Source organism: Rhinolophus sinicus, linkage group LG11 (assembly GCF_036562045.2).
Source record: "Rhinolophus sinicus isolate RSC01 linkage group LG11, ASM3656204v1, whole genome shotgun sequence".
Classification (NCBI taxonomy): Eukaryota; Metazoa; Chordata; class Mammalia; order Chiroptera; family Rhinolophidae; genus Rhinolophus; species Rhinolophus sinicus.
This window is the reverse complement of record NC_133760.1, coordinates 10,363,504-10,382,420: the sequence shown is the minus strand read 5'-3', so window position 1 is coordinate 10,382,420 and position 18,917 is coordinate 10,363,504. Positions and strand designations below refer to the sequence as shown.

The 18,917-nt window shown below is 56.0% G+C and overlaps 1 protein-coding gene across 1 annotated transcript in view; it reads right to left on the bottom strand.

Moving 5' to 3' along the window:
* The window catches only part of POU2F2 (POU class 2 homeobox 2), a 70,831-nt gene that overhangs the window by 46,832 nt on the left and 5,082 nt on the right, over positions 1-18,917 (bottom strand). The window contains exon 2 of the mRNA XM_074314251.1: positions 7,863-7,923. The gene's annotated coding sequence lies outside the window, so the exon portion shown is untranslated. The remainder of the gene's footprint in view (positions 1-7,862; positions 7,924-18,917) is intronic.

Here is an 18,917-nt window from a genome sequence, read left to right as displayed (position 1 = left end):
TGAACAGCTTTGAGCCCCCTCACCCATGCCCAGGAGAGATGAAGAACTGCCAGAGACAGAAAGAAATGGGCAAATCTGCTTAAATTTCCTCTACGAAGGTGGCTCTCAAGGAGAGGGCCACAGCGAAGAGGAAGAGGGGCAAGATACAGCAGGCCTCTTTCTGGGGGGGGGGCTGGTGCATGCCCCCACAGTCTGCCAAGGAGGCCCCCAGATCGGCCAAGGACTAGAGGGGTCCTGCTGCCCTCCCCCAAACCTCCCCGCCCCTCTCCCTCTTTCTCTGCTGCCTATCGACCGGGCTGTGACATGGTGGATCAATACGGCAGGGATATAAAGCCGGCTGGCTGCCTGCCTGCCTTTGCCTCTCTCTCCCCGCTTGCCTTGCTTCCCTTTCCCGGAGCCGCACCCAGGCCCCCCACCCCCAGGTACCCCTTACCCACGCCGCAGAGGGGCCAGCCCCCACCCCTATCACCACCCCCTACAGCAGGAGAGCTTAGGGAGGCTGAGAGCTTGGACAGCCAGGAAGGGGGTGAGTATGGGAGTGGGCAGGGTATAGACGGGGATGGGGGTCCCACTGGCAGGGAAGGAGACTGGTAGGAATTGAGGGACAGTCCCCCGGGAGAAAGCAGGGATCTCCCTAGTTGGGAGCAGCTCAGGCAGATGGGGCCCTTTGAAGGCATGAGAAGGATGGACCTCTGGGAGGAGGGCAGGGGTCACCTGGGGGGCTGGGGAGACAGTCCTGAGCCCATGGGGCAGGAGAAGGCCTGACAGGTAAGCTAGGGTGAGTGGATGCCAGGAAGAGCGGGGCAGCCCCCCTGCTGCCCACCCACAGAGCGCATGGCTGCCCCGTCCTTGGCGCTTTGTGGGCAGAGCTGCCTGGCCTCACTCCAGAGCCTGGCCCGCACATGTGGGGGTGCTGAGGCTTCAGACAGGAAGTTCCAGGGGAGGGCTGTGCTGTGAGTTGCCATATGTGGAGGGTGTGCGCGTGTCCCCTGTGTGCCTGGGTGTCTGTGTGCCTTTGAGTCCTGCTGTGGGACTCTGGCACTATATGTCCCCGAGTGTCTCAGACACTGAGTCATGTCTCTGTGACCACCAGCCTGTGGGTGTGTCCCAGGGCACTTGGGGGCTCGGTGTGTACTTCCATGAGTGGGTCCCCCACTCTGGTTGTCCCCAAACATCTGAATGAAGATCTGTGTGTACCCCAGGGAAGTGTGGACATACCCCTGGGAGCAGTGACCCCGTCCCCAGGTAATGTGGTGGCTGCGTGTTCCTGCGTTTCAGGAAATCTGTGTGTTGGCGTGTGCGAGCCTGCACCAGTATGTCTGAGCGTGGATATTTCTGTAAGTGTCGGGACTGGGGCGAGTCCCCATGTGTCCGTGTGTGTGGATTCTGTGCCCGTGTCAGTGGGCAGCTGTAGGTGTGGTGGTGTCTGCACAATCAGAGGCCCTTTCTCTATGAGTGTCAGGGACCCCGAGTGCTTTCTGTGTGTCTACGTGACTCCCCTTCTCCCCGTGTGCCGGTGGGTGAGTGGGTCTTGACGAGTGGGTTGGAAGCTCTGGGTGTGTCCCCATGTGTACAATGGTGACTCAGTGCACATGATGGTTTTGGGGGGCGGTCTCTGAGTGGGGAAGGGTTCAAGGCAGCACAGGCTGCCACTGCGATGCTGGCTAGCCCGTTTTTTGGCTACATCGCCTCCAAATCCGCATTTAAGGGCCTGCCTGCCTTTTCCATTCCCTGCCAGAGACCCAGACCCCTACCAGGACAGGCCCAGGGCCCTCCGCCTTCCCCCTTGGACGCCTGGACCTCTGCTCCTCAGCACCCCCTGCTTTGGCAGAGGCCACCTCAACTCCAGTAAGCGACCTCCGTCCCTCCCAACCCCCCCAGCGCCACCCGCTCCCCCCGCCCTCCCCCCACCACAAGTCCAGTCCAACCCAGACAAAAGCAATTACTCCTGAGGTAGGATGTGAGTGTGGGTGTTAGAAACAGAAAAAAGGGGGAAGGGAGGGGGAGCGAGAGAGACACACACAGAGGCAGGGATGGACAGCCAGAGACCTGGAGAGACAAGGGATGGGGAAGAGACCTACAGAGAGTGTGAGAGACGGACGAGAGAGACAGAAGATGAAAGAGACCAGAAGAGACAGGCACAGACCCAGGAGGCAAGGCGGAGAGAAAACGCAGAGGAAGGCAAACGGGAGGACCAGATTAAGAGACACAGAAGCAGAGACCAGAGAGATAGAAAGAGATACAAGGGAGAGCGGGAACGCGACAGAGCTGAAAACCCAGTGATGGAGCCACGCAGAGAAGGCGCAGATAAAGAGAATGGGAGCCAGAGCCTGGGAGAAGTAGAAAACAGGAGGGGTGGGAGTAGAAAGAGAAGAAGGGAGGGAGGGAGGGAGGGAGAGAGAGGGGCATGGATGGGGAGAAAACAGGAGCAATACACAGAGAGGAACAGAAAGAATGAGTGAGAATGAGGTGAGATCAAGAGACAGAGAGAGACAGGGAAAGTGAGAGACGCTGGTGAGAAGGGCCTGAGAGACATGCAGCTGTAGGTGGAGGGAAGTTGACAAGCAGGAGAGTCTAAGACAGCAAACCTAGAGAGGGACTGAAGGGGTACTAAGTCCAGAGTTCTCTCTCTCTCTCTCTCTCTCTCTCTCTCTCTCTCTCTCTCTCATGCACACACACACCAGTGCACACAGACACACAGCTTTCTCCCCCCTACCCCACAACCAAGTCAGGGGTGCCCAAGCCCTTCCCAGGCAGGGAGGGGACCAAATAGACAGACAGGGGAGGTGCTGGGCAGCAGCAGGGAGGGACAGAGCACACTGGGCAGCTGGGAGCAGTGCACCCTCCTACCACACTCCCTGCACCCTCTCCATTCACATACATGCCACACACTAGGGCCTCGGCCACATTCCTTATACTGCCCAGCACAGCAGCCTGGTGAAGTGTGCGGCCCCTGGACACCAGGGTGGGACACATCCTTCCTGCCTCAGTCAGGCCCACCTTCCTCTGTCCAGCTCTTTCTGGTTGCCCCTACCACCCCAAACCTGGGGGCTTCCATCTCTCAACAGCTGGCTCCCATGCGGACACACTCACACGGCTCTCTGCTTCTTTCTGAGTGTCTCTGAGTCTCCTCCTGTGCTCTCCCCGCGGGGCTTTTTGCTAACTCTGTCTCTTTTGTCTGCTCAGCTCAGTTGTTTTTTCTCTCCAGGCATTCTCTGTCGTGGGGTGCTCTCTGCATCTCCCTGAGTCTCTCACTCCCACTCTACCCTGCCTGGTGTACTTCCGGACTCCCCTTTCTCAGATGACCTCTCTGGCCTTTCTGTCCACACATGCCACCCCCACCCCCAGCAGGGCAGATGGCTGTGCACGGCCTCAGAAGCCACCCTAGGGTAGGCATTTCCTTTCTTGCTTTCTCCTCCAGCACCCTTTTCCCTTCTCTCTTCCTCACCCCCTTCCACCCCCACCAAGCCCACAAATCCGTTCAGCGCTCTCTGGAGGCAGAAAGCTGGATATGGACCCATATACACCTTCCACGCAAGACTGGAAACAGACCCCGACTCAGAGCAAAAGGAGGCACGGAGGGTGGACGGGAGAGGCCAAGGCACAGACGAAGACCAAGCAAAGGGAAAGAGAAGAGGGCGGCATGAAGCCCCGGGCAAGGCAAAGGAGAGGAAGGAAACCAGAGGCAGAGGCCAGCAGAGGCCAGCGGGGCAGTGGGAGCCTGGCAGCCTGATGATGCCGGGGGTGGGGTGAGGGCATTGTACCCAGGGCCAGTGGGCTTGGACTCCTGGCCTGCCCTCTGCCCATCAGTGCCCTCTATGTGGACCAAGTAACTGTCAGCCCCTGAGGCTCCATGCTTGCCAGGAGAGTGGGCAGGCACTTCGGCCTTCATTTACCGTGGGACTGTCAGGGATCCCAGGGACCCATCGGTCTCCGAAGCTGCTAAGAGATATGAGCCTCTGTTCCCTTCTCCACCTCTGTAACTCCCCACCCCACGGCTGACAGACACTCCCCGGTCCTGGGTGGGTGACAGCTGTCTCCACCCACCCAGGGACAGCAAAGGCAGCCAAAGGATCCAGTGATCTCTTGCCACCTCGCAACACCCCACACCGGCAACAGCCCCTCACATCCCGATTCCACACTGAGAAGTGCCACTGCCTGCAGCCTTGCCACCACGCCTGTAGCAGCACAGCCCTGCCTGAAGCTCCACACAGCTCCACCTCATGGACCATCCCTGTGGGGCCCGCCCCACAGCCACCCCCACACTGCAGCTCCAGCGCCCGCCTCATCCCCCAGCCACATCTGTAAGAGCACACGCCCTAATCGTGTTGCCAAAGCCCAGACTGAGGCAAAACCTAAGGGTGGCTCACAGCCTGGGGTTCTCGGCAAGTCCCTGACCCCACCTACTGGCTTCTTGGTTTTTGTCTGCAGAACACTTGCGCTGCCTCGCAGGCCAATTCTGGGGCACCCCACGACACACCCACCCTCTCCACCGAGGGAGGACGTGCCCACCTTGTAGCTCAATGTCCCTTCTCCTTGTGTAGCCCTGGGTTCTCTCCAAATCACCTCACCAGACCCAGCAATGGAAGCCTGTCACCCACAGCTAAGCTCCTGCTTCTGAAGCACCCCAGATCCCTTGGGGTTTGCGGGCACCTGGGCACACCCTGGTACTACGTCTGAGTCACCTGTGACCCAGGGCCTGGTCCATAGCAAAGGCTACCAAGTCTTTTTGTGGAAGGACAACAGGACAGAAGAGAGGGTGAGACGAGGTGGGGGTACAGCCCATTCCTGCCCAGCACTGGGGGCCTCGGATGCCCCGTGGGCAGCAGCTGGCCACGCCACGGTGCCCAATGTGACCTCTTCATGTGAACTTATTCCGTGGCTTCTCCTAACCCTTCAGGAGCCCCCTTACCACTTTCTCCTCCCAAAGACTGCGGAAGCCCCCCAGGTGGGTCTATGAAACCCCACTCTCCGGACCCAGCACCTGGCAGAGCTGACGGTTCGAGGTAGTAGCATTTGTGCCCGTCTCCCCACCTCCCACACAGGTCACTTCTCCTCGGCATCACCAGACTGAGGCACACAGGAAACCCCAGGAAATGTTGGCTGAAGGAATAAATGGGTGGATACGGGTTTGTGTGTCTGTGTGCTCACTTATTCATTCAATAAATCCCTACTGCGCATTTACACTGTGCCAGGGGCTGGGTGTGCGTGTGTTAGACAAATAGAGAAGTACCCTGCCCTGAAGTTTATGGGGAGACACTACACATATGATCAGATATGGTAACAGTGCTCAGGAAGGAAGAATGGGGGGCAATCCAGCCAGATGGGGGGACTCAGGGAGCCTTAAATAGAGATCTGAGGGAGGCAGAAGAGGGAACCCAACCAAGAGGGGGAGAAGGGCCTGGCCAGCGTGGGAGGAAGAGCCAGAGGGAGTGAAGGGGGGCAGGTGGACCAGAGGCCGACCCAGCACCTCCAGGGTTGGGGGGATCTCATTCACCCTGGGGTTCCAGGCTCCAGCTCCAATCAGGACTCTGAGAAGGCCTGTTCCATTCACGTTTGGGGAATCACTCACCTTCCAAAAGAAGCTATGTAGACAGTGGGGGTGGGGCGATGTTTGTTGTAGTTATAACAAAATGAGAGACCTAGAAGAGTGTGGCCTCCTTCAAGCATGTCTGCCTGTGAGGATGAACTTGAACCACTCAGATATTTTGGCCATAGCCTTCAAGGCCAGTTTACAGATTCCCTCAGCCAAACAGCTCTCTGTTGTAGATTTGTCTCTAGTTTCTATCAAAAAAGCGACAAGTTACCCCAGTATTACCCAACCCTTCGTTGATAAATTTACCAAAGTTGGAGCCAAGTAAAACTTCAGGTGTTCTGCCGAATCAAATTTCCGCCCACAGCACAGTGATTGGCCTCCCTGAGGACATTCCAAAACCTGGGGTGGGTTTTGGTGAGCGGGAAGAACGAGAGCTTGAAGTTCAGGCAGACCCCAGTTCAAACTCTGCCTGCACCACTTACTTGCTCAGCCACCCCTCTCTGTGCCTCAGTTTCCTTCTTTTGTAACAGGTGACTAACATCCACTTTACAGGGCTGCAGTGAGGGTTAAATGCAAAATGCCCAGAACAGACCCTGGCACATACATGGCCCCTAACAGCTGTCAGTTTCCTCATTAGGCTGTAACAGCTCTGGCTCACGTTCCCAACTCTGTCCTGTGTGTCTATGAAAACTTGGATACTGAACAAACATCGGTGTGAACACAAAGGACTAAAATCATAGCCCTGACTGCAACCTCCACCAACTCTGAAGCATGGCTCCTTTTCATTGCCTCTGTTCCTTTAGCCCAACCTTCAGGCATTCCTCAAAACCAGCCTCTAGCCCCCAAACGAATTCTACAACCTGGAAGCTCCTGGATCCTCTTTTCAACGTCAAGAGCATCAGAGACGAGCGTTTCTGGGAAAGCTACAATTCCGTTCCCTGGAGAAAGCATGCATCCTGTCCCCAGACCCTGACATTCTTACCAGTTACAAGGGGCCCATGGATGTGTCTCAGGGAGGCTGTGAACCTCCTGAGGCTGGAGCACAGTTGGGTATATAAGGGTGTGTTTTCCTGGGAGAAAGTCTATACTCAGAGTTGTGAAACTAGAAATCTATGAGCCAAAGGCTGCCTGAAACGTGTGGTTTGGACCACATGGGGATTTTTGAAACTGCATTAGTTGCCAACACTTCAAAATTGGGAGATTTCACATAAAAGTCTGGATTTCTGGCTTCTTTTGAAAAAGGCAAATGGGGGACCTTGTGTCCCTGCATCTCTGCATGGGGACAGTCAGTGACGCTGAAAAGCAGCCCCTCCCTATGCCTTTTCCAGTCCACCATGGCCCCTACCACGCCAGGTTGCAAACCCAGGACTAGTTTCATCTCTTCTTTGAGTGAGTCTGTGACACCTGGCGCAGCCAGGACCCGGGGTAGGAGGCCTATGAGGGCAACCAGCGGCCTCCCCAGGGTCCTGAGGCTGCAGGTTAATCTGCTCTGGTTGGAATTGGGATGACAGCATGGGTGTCCCACGCCACAGGCCCTGCCCCCACCCAGATGCTCACTGCTGGGGCCTCACCAAACTGAGTGGAGCAAACACCAGAGCAGATGCCCAGAGCCCCTGCTTCCTGAGGGGCCAAGCGGCTGGAGAACCCCTGCCCCTGTTTGGGGGTCTCAGTGGGCTCCAGTGAAGGGCCTCGCGAACCCTTGCTTGTTCAGGGGAACTTCCAGCTGTATATCGAGCTCCTGTTTCCCGAGGCTACACGCTTTCATGGAGTAACTTCCTTCTCTCATCCTCACATCCTGGGTGGTGGGTACTGTTACTACCCTACTTTGACAGAAGGGGAAAGTGCGGATCACACAGCTGGCACGAGTCCAGAGCTGAAACTGGAATGACCTCACTGGGCTTCCAACCTCAGGGCAGCACTTCCGGTGGCTTCTGTTATTACTACCCACTACCTTTTACAGATGAGGGCTGGAGGCTCTGACGGTCCCCAGTTACTTGCAGTTAGGAAGGGAAAGAAAAGAGACTGAGCCCCAGTGTGGTGTCAGCCACCAGGTTACCCCCTCTCTCTCTTACTGAGCCCCAACACTCAGCAGAAACCCCCATGGTCACCAACGCCCAGAACCACTGGTTTGGCCAGAAACCCACAGGACACACAGAGGATGAAAACACAAATCAATCAGACGAACCTCATGGAAGGCAAGAGGCAGGAAGGCAGGACAGCACCCCCCCAGGGGGGACAGGGGAGAGGATGGGAAAGCAGAGGCTTCCGAGAGGAAACGGGACCCAGCGCACAGCAACTAGCAAAGCTCTGGGCCCATGGCCCTTACCTCTTGAGCAGACACAGCGAAGCTAATACATTCAGGCCACCAACCCGGTCCAGTCGAGAACCTGGAGAGAGAGCAGAAGGTCATCAGCATCCTGGGGAATTTGTGAAGTGTCCCCGCCCCATGCAGGACGAGGCACTCCTCGAGTGGAGGGACTCTGCTCCTGTCACACATCAGGGGCCACAAGTTGGTGAACGTGGAGTCAGGTCCTGCCAGCCGCTTGCTGCCTTCAGTAGTCATTGCTGGGCTCTGGGCCTCAGGGTTCCCATGTCATAAATGGGTGTCCTGCGGCCTGCCCTTGTGGAACATCTGTTTTCCCATCAGACTGGAAGCTCCTTAAAGGGCAGGGACTGTGTCTTCCAGTTTCAGCCTTTGGCAGAGGGGCCAGCAAAGGCAGGATGCTCAATAAGCACCTGGTGGGTGATTGAGTGGATGCATAAATGGATAAAGGAATTAATTAACAAACTATGTATCACAAAGGAATTCCAGGAGGATCAAATGAGAAAGAAATCTAAGGGTTACTCATCATTAGGTGCCAGTGTGCGATGGGGAGATGCAAATAAAAGTCACGCTGATGTTTCTGTCCTGTGTATCTGTTCCTTCATTTATTCATTGGGTTAATCAGCAAATACTCAGTCTTCCCTGAGCTGGGCTCTGGACCAAGTGTGGAGGGTTCAGAGATGGATTAGACAAGGTCTCTGCCCTGTCCGCTGGGGGCTCGTAGGCAAGCTGGGGAGACCAAATAGAGCCGATGCCAACATGTGGGGGTAGGCAGAGGGTGCTGTGGAAATCCCAGGGGAGGTCAGGGAAGACGTAGGGAGGACACAAGCCCGGAGCCAAGCCTGGCAGACAAATCAACTTCAGTCAGGCAGAGGGGAGAATGGGAGGAAAGAAATCGTCGGGCCTTTGCCTGCCCCAGGCTCAGAGAGAGAAGTGGGAAGGAGGAGGCTGCAGAGACAGCAGGGACTGACCCATCAGGGCCTGGTCAAATCAGCTGAGGGCAGGGACACGACCCAGTTTGTCTTTGCAAAGGTCCCACTGCACACCGCGTAGCAGACGGAGAAGACAGAAGGGCAGACAGGACATGTGGAGAGCCGTCCCCACAAACCCCACAAAGTGTCTGCTGAGCCTCTCCACAGCCCCGCAGGAAGGCAGAGGGACGGCTGGCATCGTCCCCACTCTGCAGACATGACAGGCGAGGCGACGTGACTTCCCCGGGATGCTGCGTACCTCAGTGAGGCGCAGAGCTGGTTAAGAGAGCTGCGGCCTGTGTATCTCCTCCTGAAACCCAGTTTCCTGCCTCCTGGGAATGTAGTCTTCTTGGGAAAGCTGCCTGAACCCACACAAAGACCACCCTTGCCCCTGTTTGCTGTGAGTATTCAGAGAAGGGAAGAGGACTGTAGGTGAGGGCCACACTGCCCAGAGGAGACAGGATTGCAGGGAAACCTTGCCACCAGACAGTGAGCAACATCGGAAGCTGTGGCTCAGAGAGGGTGAGCCCTGTGGGTCAGGTCACACAGCCAGAAAGCTGACATCTGTGTGGCCCTGTGGGTGTACTCTTGGGATGGGAAGTCCGAGGGGGCGAGCAGGACCACCAGGGACCTTGACGTTTGGCAGAGCACTTTTCTATCTCACAGCAAATCTGGAGGCACAGATGAGGCCCAGGACCAGTCAACGACACAAGGAATTCGTGGAGGCAGGACTGGGGTTCAGGAAGAGAAAAGAGAAAGAGTAAAAGACAGACTGAGACAGCGGAGACAGATGAACAAACGGATGGACAGACAGACAGGAAAGAGAAGAGATGGGAAGACACAGATGAACAGACAGGAGTGGAGGGAACCACAGGCAGAGAGACCAGAGAGAAGCCCAAATGGGAAAGGATAAAGGGGGGTAATAGGAATAAGGGGTTCACCCAATTCCACCCCCAAGTGTTCTCTCTCTACCTGGGCCTCCGTCTTCAGGGGCAGAAGGGGACCAGGACCCCTGGTTCCTGGGGGGAGGGAGGAGCTGGGGTTCTCCCCCCTCAGGGGCTGCTCCCCCCCACCCCCGCCCCAGAGCTAATCAGCGGCTGTCATCTCCACGGTGAGGTCTTGGTTAAGGAGATTTAGGGCCGGGATCAATAGGAAATTTAAAAATCGATGCAGCGCGCAGGGCAAAATCGATGGCGTTTAATCGCCTTGCCGATTCCCAGTCAAAACAATTAGCCGCGCCGGGTGTTGAACACGGTGGCAACACGGCATTAACCGTCAATATTGGTGTAAGTGATGGCGGGGTGGCGGGGAATCCCCGGGTCCTCGGAGGGGCCAGGAGTCAAACAGGCCTTCGGGCTGCGGTCTTCCCCCAGGCAGCACCCATGCTGGGGCTCACCTCCAGCAGGGCCCCCCACTAGCCTCTGCCCTCTACTCCCTGCTGCTGCGATGTCCACGGGCAGCACCCCCCACACCCATCTGCCTCCAGTTCTCCTCGTCGTCCCATCTCCCGGCCCGGTGGCCCCCATATACCCTCTGACAGACCCCTTTCCCAAGTAGGTAACTTCTCCCACGGGAGAGACCGCCCTGTGGGAGCTGGAGGCGTCTTTCCAGCAGTGCCTGCAGATGCAGGAGGTGGGGTGGCAAGTGCTTAGAAGATGCCTTCTCCCCATTTCACAGATGGGGACTCTGAGGGACAGAAAGGGGAAGCAGCTGGCCCACCGTGACGCAACTCAAGAAGAGGAGGAGCCGGGACTTGAACCCTGATTTCTCTGACTCCAAGGTCCATGTGCCTTGCAGCTGCACCACAGGCAAGGAGAAGATCCACCAGATATACTCGCTGCAGAAGGAAAGAAAGCTCAGTATTTGATCCTGGCCCCTCAGCTCTCCTCACTACAACGGTTTGTGTGTCCTGGGGTCTGTCTGCCACCCGCCTGCCAGACTGCGGGCTCCTGGAGGGTAGGCTGGGGTCTGGCTTCTCTGGGGGTCGTCGGCATCACCCAGCACAGGGTGTGGCCCTGGGACAGGCCTGAGGATCAGTGCTCCTTGGGCCCACAGACACAGACTGCCCACATACACCTGCACTGTGGGACAGATGGACCGAGCAACTGGCCCCACACACATTTGTTCAGAGATGCTCAGCAGAGTGGCCCTTAGTGAGAGCGACCAACGACGTTTCCTGAGCTCTAGGGGTGGTCAGTCGCTCTGTGGGTGTGATCTCGCAGGATCCTCACAACTGTTTGGTGAGCATCATTCCCAAGACACAGACGAGGAAATGGAGGCTCAGAGAGGTGAAGTCACTTGCCCAAGGTCACACAGCCAAGAGGGGCAGCTCCGTCTGAGCAGACTCTGAGGGACTGGGATGCAGAACAAATAAGACTTAATGATCACAAGCAAGAGAGCGGGATGCAAGGAGGGAAACAGGAAACTGGCACCTGGATGGAGGGCCCCAAGGGGTCCCCACAGAGCTGGGGGGCCAGGGGCAGGTGAGCAAGGCAGGGGCAGAACCAGAGATGGCACTCTGGTCTCCTGACCTGGCAGGACCAGGACAGGAGATGGTGATGCCAAGGCTGGCTCTCACCTTTTTTGAACTTGCCAAAGGGCTCCTGGTTCTGTGGTGGGGAGGGCAGAGGCTTCCTGGGCCACCTGCTCCCTGACGCAGACGCGCAGGCGGGGGTGGGGGGTGTTGTTCGCAGGGGAGGAGGCCCACGAGATGAGCCAGGGATTGATCTGACAAGGTCCTAATCAGATGGTCAATATCGCTGACCTGACCACTTAACCTATTGATAAGCTGGGAAGGAGGGAGCAGGCGGCGAGTGGGCTCAGGGAAGGAGGCAGTGAGAGGGCTGGGGGGCCTCATGGGGCAGTGCTCGGGCCTGCAGCATGCCTGGGCCTAGGGGCCTGGAACAGGGTGGTCTCCTCAGGCACCCGCCTCCCCTCTGACAGATCGCATGTCTTCTGTCTGAGGACATCTCCCCAAACCCCTCCCTCCACTCAGGGCCCCTCAGCCCCACCCTGAGTGAGGCTGGGAACCATCCGCAGCACCCAGGCCACCCCAGGTCCCTCTGGATCATGCCTTAGCTTTTCACACATGTGAAGGACTTCTCTGAGCCTCAGTGTTCTCACCTGTGAACTGGGGATAATTATAAGGGGGAACACCACAAAACAACCTAGCTGCCCTACAACTGCGGTCTGGTACAATAAATGATGGCATAGCAGCCACATAAAGGACAGCGGAGGTTTAGAAAATATGCTCGAAATAAATTCATTGATAAGGATGCGATGGTAATAATCCATTGCTAGGAAGGAAAAAAAACGCAGGTTATAAACCGGGATGTAGCACATGATCCCATTTTTATGTCTCTGTCTCTGTCTCTGTCTCTGTCTCTCTCTCTCTCACACACACACACACACACACACACACACACACACACACACACACGTTTTTCCCCAAAGAAAAAAATTTAAAGCAGAAGTCAGAATTCTGAGTTTGGCCCCAGGCATCTGAATTTTAAAACATTCTTTGGGTAAACTTGTAGGCATATTCCCGTTTGGGAAAAAGCTATCCAGAAAGATAGACATTAAGAAGCTAATTTTCTTTTCATTTAACTGGATTATTATGGTGGCTTTTTTTTCTCATCTTTTTGAATATTGGCATTTTCTATCTTTTCTACAATGAACAAGTGTCACAACAGTTAACGTGCAATTGCAAAAAGTGGGGCTAAGGAACCCCGTGTCAGCAAGACAGTGGCTAGGCACTCGGGGGATGCACAGTAAGCCCCCTCCCTTCTCTGTCCCTCTTCCTTTTCCCAACCAGCTTTGGCTTCTGTCCCCGCGTCTCAACTCAGCCGAGTCCAGTGCCCCGGGAACATGAATTAATCTGAAGTCTGCTGCTTACTCCTCTGGTTTCTCCTCAATGAGAGAGGGCAGGGTAGGACCAAGCTGAATTCTATGCCCTGTCGCCTCTTCAGGGAACTGGCTGAGGGCTTACAGACTGGAGGAACAGCTGGAGGGGAAGCTGAGGCCCAGAGGGAGGGAAAGGATTTTCTCAAAGTCAAACAGCTGGTTGTGATAGAACTGAGACCCACGCGGGGGTTCCTGGTTCGGGGTTGTGCCACCCCACCGTGGGGAGGGGAAAACTGCACAGCAAAGTGTGCATGCAGGCCGGAGGACTAGAGAGAGAACACACGCTTCTATGGGGCAGGAGGGCATGGTGGTCCATAAGCGGGTCTGCCGCCGCCTAGCTGTGTGACCCTGGGCAAGTCACTTCACCTCTCTGAGCCTCAGTTTGCTCAAACATAAAAGGGGGATAATAATAACACCTGTCTCACAGCGCTGGTATAAGGGGTCAACAAGACCATGCTTATAACCAACTTAGCAGAGGACCTGATACCGAAAGGGGCAAGTGAGTAGCGGAAATGATACCAGATTATCAGCCACAAATGGGTATGTGAGGAGGGAGTGAGGGGGCTTGGAGGGAACGCAGCGGGAGGGGAAGGGACAGGGTGCGATTGTTCACCCAATCTGTCCTTGGGTGAACAAATGCAATGAAGTTATCTAGTTAAATATGTTATTCATTCACTCATTCATTCATTCATTCATTCATTCATTCATTCATTCATTCATTCAGTAAGCGTTTCCTAAGGCCAATTCTCAGCCAGACCCTAAGTAGGCCCTACAGTCCAGTTATGAAGAACGGAGGTTCCCACTGGGTTAGTAAAGGGCAGTTTGGGATGGCCTGGGCTGGGCTGGCTCTCAGCTGAGAGCTGCTGCCTCAGGGGCCTCCACACTGTCCCTTGGGGCTTCTGCTGACAAGGGCACAAGCCCCACCGACTGAAGGGGGTGGTACTGCAGGTATGTGCGTGTGCGAACACACATTGGAACAGTAAGCTCCGGGCAGATGGGTTATGTTCCCTTTGTCACTCACAGCACCATGTCCCAGGCCTGACACTCTGAGGACATGCCATGCTCAGGCTTTTTCCCTCCATTTCTCTTTAATGAAAAAAAAAAGTTCAAAGCGTCCAGCCCATTGCCTAACACCTGGCAGGTACTCAATAAATAGCAGTTATTTTTAGCATCATCGTCTCACATGCGATCACTCTTCATCCCCACAAAAAACCTTATTTTGCCAAGGAGGAAAGTTGAGGCTTAAAAGGAGTGATGTGATTTGCCTGTCGCCACGTGGCCAGGACGGGACTCAAGCAGGTATGTGTGACTCCACAGCCTGGGGTCTCCCCTTCCTCATGGCTGGGGGGAGGGCGAGGAAGGACAACAGTAGGGGGTGAGCAGATGAGATGATGGGGGGCAAGGATGAGCTGACTGGGGTGAGGAAAGCACGGTGAGAGAGACAGAGGGAAGCGACAGGCCCAGGATGACGCGTTTGGAGTCTGGCTGCTTCGAGGCTCAGGCAGGAGGTGTCTGGCTTGCCGACACCCCTACGCCACCGGGAGGTGAGCTCCCTCCGCCCTTGTTCAGTGCAGCAGATGCCCAGCTTCACCATTACAATGGGTAACGAGGACAACAGGGGACCTGGAGGCTCCTGTTCACCTGACACAGACCCAATGAGCACTTACTTACTGTGTGCTGAGCACATTCTAGTAGAGATAGAGCCACGAATAAGACAAAGTCCCTGCCTTCACAGCACTGACCTTCCAGTGGAGGAAGAGATGCAATAGACAAGAATATATACTTCAGAGCTAAGATGACAAACAGATCAGGTGAAGGGGTAAGTTATAAGATGTTACTTTAGACTGAGAGTTCCAGAAAGGCCCTTTGGGGAAGGTAGGTTTTAAGTAGCAGCCCAAATGAAGTATGGGGGTAAGAGCTTTCCTGGCAAAGGAAACAGCAGATGCAAAGGCCCTGAGGCAGGAACAAGGTTGGTGTGTTTGAGGATGAGCAAGAAGGCCAGAGTTGCCTGAGCTTTTAGAGGCTGGAAGAAAAGAGTAGAAGTTGAACAGGCGGGTGGGCGCCAGCTCATGTAAGGCTTCTCAGCTGAGTGTGATGGGGGAATTTCTCGCCGCGGCAGATGAGGGGTGCTTTCATCGTTAAAAACCAGGCTCCATCCCACTCCTTCCCCACACACCCTGTGGGGCCTTCTGACTCATTCATTCTCTAAGAATAAGCTCAAGAAACCTTCAGTAAGCCTTGCAATCCCTGACAGGGCTTTGTCAGCTTTGACTTCCCCAAACTAGGGACTCCTCTGAGGCAGGGAAGGGGCTGGCTCATCCGTGTGCCCTGGCACCCATCTCAGGCCTGGCCACAGGAGGCCTCAGAAAACAGCAGAATGTTGCTGGTCACTCAGGGGGACTAGAACACTTGACTTCCCACTCCCAGCAAATCTCCACGTGGGGGCAAGCTGTCGCCTGTTTGACTCTGCCCAGTTGCCAGAAGATGGGGCTGGGAGCCGGGGGAAGGCAGTGCCCCCACCCCGGCCAGACCTTGTCCAGGGTCCCCAGAATGAACAGGTAAGCCCCTCCCTCCAGGCCTCCCCCTCCTCTTCCTGCTCCCCTTCCACACCAGACTCTGAGGGGTCCCTGATTAGTGCCAGGCTCACAACCTGTCACGTCCCTCCTCACGGCCCTTCCCGGACATGTCAAGCCTCTTCTCGCAGCCCTCCCTCCACACACCTACGGGTCCAGTGACATCCACACCTGCTCACAACTCCCTGCCTGTGCACAGGAAGGACCTCGGGGTAGAAAGCTCTCTGCCTCCCCTTTTCCTCTGGACCCTACCCACCCTTCTCATGCCACCTCCTTGGTGAAGCCCCCTGGACTGTCCCAGGCAGCTCTGCCTCCCCGCTCAACACAGCCCCTGACATCTGGGCCCCAGCCGAGGGGACCCCACTTCCCACCAGAGGAGTTTCCTGGAGGGGCACTGAGGCAAAGCAGGGTGGGGGCAGAGGCATCTGTGCCCTGCACTATTTATGCCTGTGTGTCCTCCGTGAATTTTGGGAGGGATGTGTGTGCACATTTAGAATCTGTGTATTGTGTCTAACGCTCAGCTTAAATGTCACTTCCTCAGAGGTGTTACACCTGACCCACCAATCTAAATCAGGTTCTCCCATGATCCCCTCCCACGGCCCCTTGTTCCTTTCCTTGCCAGACGTTATCACGGTTTAGAACTAACTATACACTGAGGTCCGATCGGCACCCATCCTATTGGCTCGGATCTCTTGGAGGGCAAGGCCCAGGTCCGGCTGTAAATCACTGTTTCCCTGCTTCTGAGAGGAGCCTGCTCACACAGAGCTCAGTCCCTGTATAAGGAGTAAATTCATTCCGTGAACATTTTCAGACTTGAGCATCTACCCATTTTCATTTCGCTTTAAGTGGGGGATGCTGTGTGCTATCACTCAGGATGTGTCCTTTCTGGTCACCGTGTGTGGCTTCCCTGTGGGGCCTCTGAACGTGGCCTGTGTGCAACCATGGGCACGTGGGCTGGGTGCCACCATGTTCTAGTATCTGTGTTTGTAGGTTTTCTGCTGGAAGAAAACCTCCACCCGAGGAGCACCCTGCTGTTTTGGTATTTGTCTTGCCCTGTGAGTCTCAGTACCTATGTGCACGCGTGGATCTGGACTTTCATACCTGTACGTGAGTCTCTACTCATCCGTGTTTCCAAATCTGGTGTGTCCATTTCGGCATCTCTGGAGACACGTGCACAGATGTCTGTGTGGATCTGCAGGCATTAGTAGCTACGTGTTTTGTAGGAGGAGCTCTGACCAAGGGTACATGGACGCGTGTCTATCACATGTTTGAGAACCTGTGTGTGTGTGTGTGTCTATTTCAGAACCCCTGTATGTGTCTGCATGTCGATTTATTTCAAAATTTGCTTGTGCATCTGTTCGAGACGTATGTAGCCTCTGTAGTTTGGAGAGTATGTTTGTGTGTCAGGGTGATATGGACACGTGTACACCTGTGTGTCTCCTCCCCTGGCTGTTCTGCCTTCCCAGCCTGGAGTCCCTATTCTCTGTCTCTGTCTCACACACCCACCCATGCTCACATAGGCCGTGTGGATGAGGAGGGGGCCGGGGTATCAGCGAGCTCCTGTGTCACAAGGTTAATTTCTCCTCAGCCAGGCAGGCTGGGCCCTGAGGGGAGCGGTGGGGGAGGGGCTGGTCTTCACAGCCCCTCTGATAAATATGTATTTGGGGCTGCTGTGCTCAAAGGTCATGGGGGGAGGAGGAGGAGGGGTGGTCTGCACCGTGCGGCGCTGCTGGGTCCCAGCCAGGCCCGGCATGGGTTGTGTGACCCTCTCCAGAGGGATGATGAGATGCAGGGCGATGGCCCCTCATCAGCTCTGGCCCGCCCCACCCACAGCCATGTCCAGAAGGAGATGCCCTCGTGGACACACAGATATTCAAACTCTGGAGCAGGCACACACGAGCCGACGCCTGCCGATACCCGGACAGGCTCCAATGGATGCACAAAGATGGCCTCGTGGAGAGCAGGGAGTCCATGGACGGACCCAGCCCTTCTTCCTCACCCCAACCTTCACTCTAATGCCAAAAAAACCGAACAGAAACAAGCGCAGAAGAGCGCACAGCATCTCACAACGAGAAAAGGCCCTGTGCACCGACATGCGTGTGCATACTTGGACACACAGGGTCCGGGGAAGGGCCTGAGCACTTTGTGGGCAAGCACGTACACACACACACACACACACACACACACCCACGCACACACGCGCGTGTGCACACCAAGAGTCCCAAAGACACAAAGTTCTACGGAGGTAGGTGTACACTGACAGTTGCAGATAAATGTGTGTGCACACACACATACAAACACGCACATACACTCACACATACAAAGACCCCAAGACACACGCACCAGGCAAGCTGCACGGCAGAGCCAGGCTGGGAAACCCACCCTGCGGTAACAGCCGCTCCGGCCCTTCCCCACTGAGGCGAGAATGGCTGGCTGGCCTCTAGGCCATGGCCCCCCAGCCAGCTCCAGCCAAATGCGCCATCATTTGTCCAGCCCCGAGTCACATCAATTGTCGAGCCTCCCCTCCTTGCTGACCAGCCATCTCGGCCATCAGCGGCCTCGGCCATTAGCCAGCTTCCGCCTCTGGCCTGCATTTGTTGAATCTCCCTTACCTGGCAGAACCGTCCAGACCAATGGAGCCCTTTCAGGGTCTGCCTGACCCTCTCCTCAAGGGAGTCCGGTGTCCCCTGTTGTGTGACCTGCGGCCCATGCCTCAGGGCAACCCCCCACCCTCCGCACACTATTCAGGCTGTCATTTTTCACTGACCGCTGGCCACGGTGGTTCTGGTGGATCGTGAGGCTGTGTGTTTGAGTGTGTGTGTGTGAGTCCGCTTGTAGGCATGTGTGTATGGCTGGTGGGATGGCTACAGCTGTGCTTTAAGTCAAAAGGAGAGAGAGTGTGTGTGTGTGTGTGTGTGTGTGTGTGTGTGAATAAGGGGTTAGGATGTCAGCAGCTGAGCTTAAAGTCAAAGTATCTGAGTGTGTGCTTGTGCATATGGGGAGTTGGGACGTCAGGGGCTGTGCTTCACGTGTGTGTACGTGCGTGTGCACTTGTGTGTGTGCTTTCATGCAGGGAGGGACTCTGTGGATAGGTCTGGGCTTGGTGTGGGGGCCATAAGGTCTGTTTCTGTCTTGGGCCTGGGGGGCTGCATGGTGCAGGCGTCCGCTTCTCTAGCGGTTGTGAGCAAGTGGAGTGTGTCTCTCCCAGACTCCGTTGCCTGTGTTTGTGAAAGTGACAGATGCTGCCTCTCTGGCCTCACTGCGGAGGATTAAGTCTGTGAATGCCACATGAGTCCGCACCCCACCCCGGTGGGGGAGGGTCCCCAGCCTGCTCTTATACTCTCGCTGGTGGGGGGTGGGGGACACGGCCCTGAATGGTACAGGATCCTGGGGATGAGAGCTTCTGTGAGGGAGAGTGTGTCTGAACAGACACGGGGAGGAAGGGCTCTGTGTGTGCGTGCACTGCACTCACGCTCACATACTCGTCCGTGTTGTCCGAGGCACATTGTCACGAGATGCACATGTGTGCGAGCCATCACATGCGGGACAGCTCCCTGGGGCCGGCCAGATCAAGTTCAAACTTCTCAGAGCCTCCACAGATGGGGCCCTGC